This window comes from Varroa jacobsoni, unplaced genomic scaffold (assembly GCF_002532875.2).
Source record: "Varroa jacobsoni isolate VJ856 unplaced genomic scaffold, vjacob_1.0 scaffold_484, whole genome shotgun sequence".
Taxonomy (NCBI): Eukaryota; Metazoa; Arthropoda; class Arachnida; order Mesostigmata; family Varroidae; genus Varroa; species Varroa jacobsoni.
The window spans coordinates 19,208-22,265 of record NW_019213386.1 but is presented as its reverse complement, the minus strand read 5'-3'; the positions used below and the strand labels follow the sequence as shown (position 1 = coordinate 22,265).

General features: G+C 48.3%; 1 long non-coding RNA gene across 1 annotated transcript; it reads left to right on the top strand.

Moving 5' to 3' along the window:
* Positions 1–541: 541 nt before the first annotated feature.
* LOC147753444 (uncharacterized) lies at positions 542–2,473 on the top strand. Its single transcript, XR_015311230.1, has 3 exons — positions 542–807; positions 931–1,211; positions 1,779–2,473. It is a non-coding gene; the product is annotated as an uncharacterized LOC147753444 (long non-coding RNA).
* The last annotated feature ends 585 nt before the right edge of the window (positions 2,474–3,058 follow it).

Genomic DNA, 3,058 nt, shown 5'->3' with positions numbered 1-3,058 from the left:
TCTTAACGAACGATTGACTCTCTCCAAAGACTCCTTCTTTTCAATAAAAAAAATTTGCTCACAGACTTTGTTGAAGCTACCTTAAGCTAAATAGGCTGCCGTCGCTATAATTTTTATATTACCTTTGCTACTAACGTTATTTTATTTTGACCCACTGCTGCAAACAGCAACTGAACCAAAGTTGTACCGGGTCCGCTGCACCTGTCTGGCGGGCGCTAGGTGACAACGTGTCCTGCGGTAAATCGGCCTGCGGCCAGCGTATGCTTTATGTTCCTCGACGAGGGTCAACAGAGCACCGAGTCTGTGGGGTCGAACTGCAGCGGATCGTCAGCCAGCGACTGTTGGGACGCAGAAGTGAAATAGGCACCTAGGCGCCACGCTGACAGGCTGCGAACCTACGCTAACAGAGCCCAGAACCTGAACGGAGCCTGGGATGGCATCGGAGTCTGCCATTGGCTGGCGGCTTACGCAGACCTTTAACCCCGTTCTCGGTCTCCCCTTGTCCCCTGTTCCCTGTTCTTTCCCCTCCAATGCAGTGGTGGCGCCGTCTAGAGCCTCTATTGCGGCGAAAAGCCGTCAGGGGGCGTTGTTAGCTTGTGTATCTCGGCGAAGTTAGTCCGCATTGATCCGGCGGCACACGGGAGGAACAAGCGGAGCGAAGACTGCCTATGCCGTGCGTCGTCACCGCACTGCATGGCGCCCACCGAATGAGTGGAGTGAATAGGTGGCCGGTCCTCTGCGCCCGCAGCAGCAGCAGCAGCAGTAAGATCCGCAGTGTGGAAGCATCAGAAGCAGCAGACGCAGAAGGTAGGAGGCTGGCGACAGCGAGTTGACGGCCTTTTCCGAAATTCTATTGTACGTAGTCGTGTATTCGTTCTTATTCTAATCATGGCCATTCGTCTGCTTCCATTGATTCTGCTTCCAAATAAGGCTGAAGTAGAGTGTGCTTTTATTGCGAGAGTGCGGCAACAGTGCGCCAGCCACGAGGCCACAATGCAGTGAAAACGTCAACGTAAACGCAAGATCCGCTCGTGCCTATTCGATCCCTGTGGCAGCCACCCGTCCCACCTTCGTGCGCCTATCTCTACCTGTCGTCACCGTCACATTTTATGAGTGAGTGAGAGAAAGGGAAGCGAGAAAGAAGGAAAGGAAGAAAGCGTAGGCGAAACCCTCGTGAAGGTAAAGAGTTCAGCGGGGGCCGTCCGTCTAAGGTGAATTGTGCTTCTTCTATTAAAACAACTACTACCTCTTATAGAGCGCTTACATTATATACCACTATTGTTATATCAGCAACTTCAACCACGATTACAACTACTGTCTGATCAATACATTTGTCCAGTCCGATACGCGAATAGATCAGGAAACACAATGGTAATAAGCGTGTTTCCCCAAGTCATAAACGATGCTCCTTAAATTGACGTGCTGCAAACTAGCTGATGGTCGTCCGGGATCGCTTTTTGAGTCCACACCATGCAGCGCCTTCCCGTAAAGATGGTGGTATATGTGTGTATAGTGCCAATAGTTGTGGCCTAGCGTCAGACACATAGTGTGTATGTGTGCGTGCGTGCGTGTATGCTGCCTCGTGCAGGTGGTAGTGATATTTGCGGTAAAAGCACGTCGATGTCAATGGACCGACCGGTTTAGAGAGCAAGTCCTGTTGAACTACTATCACCAAGGCCCTGAATAACAAAAGTCCCGTCTCATTCATATCTTCATCATTTGCCCACCCATTCGCTAGTTGACTAGTTGCTTGGTTGATTGCTCTCTTTCTCTTTCAGCCACTGTCACGTTTCTCACATACAGACGCGTACGAAAAGCTGGCTTCTACCGAAGCTGGTAAACTCTCCACTTCCGCCGTTGGCTGTACTGGACTAGTCGGAATGAAAGCTAGCAGTTGTGCCATGCTAAAAGTATCATCAATTAATAGTCGGCTGCTAAAAAGCAAAACGGAAATAATCAGTACCACTATAATCTAGTTGTCGTTGTCATCATCATCGCCGAAGCCAGCAACGACAACATCAGCGTGGGCATCAACGCAAATGTTAAAGCCCTATTTCTATCTGCGGTGCAGTCTGTGCAAGCTGAGTGGGTGTCGACAAGCCGAAGTCCAATGCAAAATCGCGATGAACGTTTTCAGCTTCATAGAAACAAAGCGAGCTCTTCGTGTATGGACTATATAGGCATGAAACTGCCATTTCAAACGCCATCATTTTTATAACCCACATGAAATTCCATCAACGGTCGTTTTAATCGACGTTCCAGGTAATCAGCCGCTATAAAACAACAACAACAGCAGCAACAACAATAACAACATAAACAACAACATATGGAGTATGTGCTCGGCCCGTTGTAAAGCATACAAGCATACCATGATAAATGAAAGTTGCAGCCAGGTTAAGGCGGTACGTAACAGTTAGTTGTTAGCAAACATACTACCGTATCGATCTTGGGACATCTCTCGAATTTTCAATGCGTTACTTATTCTCTTTGCGTATAAATGAAAATAATACTAAATAGCCAATGTGGGCCCGCATGTGTGCACGCATAAGGTAAACAGCGATTGCTCTTAGCGCCACTAAGACTTCAAGAACCCACTCGGAAATTAGTCTATGGGATTCCAACGTTTTCACGAAACGTTATCAGACTGGTGGGATGCCACTGCTTTCAACACGGTCCAGGGATAAAGAATCATTAAACTTCGTTGTATAACACATAAGAACCTTGAAATACCGTCATCACCGCTGGTGTTGACCAGGTTGTGCTATTTATCTAGCGTCATTTCACTTACGTCAACGACGCAGGCTTCCAGAGGTGAAGCTCGTAGCTTAAGCACTGCTAAAACGAAATACAGGGCTACCGTACCATTTAGCACAAATGGTGCAGCCATCCCTCGTGGCAGACGGGCGAATCAGCATGAGGGACGGCTGATGTCAGTAAGCAGGAGGAATATTTGGTTAGATGGAAATAAGGGCAGCTTGGCTGACGTTTTCTTTGGGGGGGGGAGGGATCGGACCGATTATGCGGATGGTCAAAGAAGACCAACGTAGAAACGTGTGGT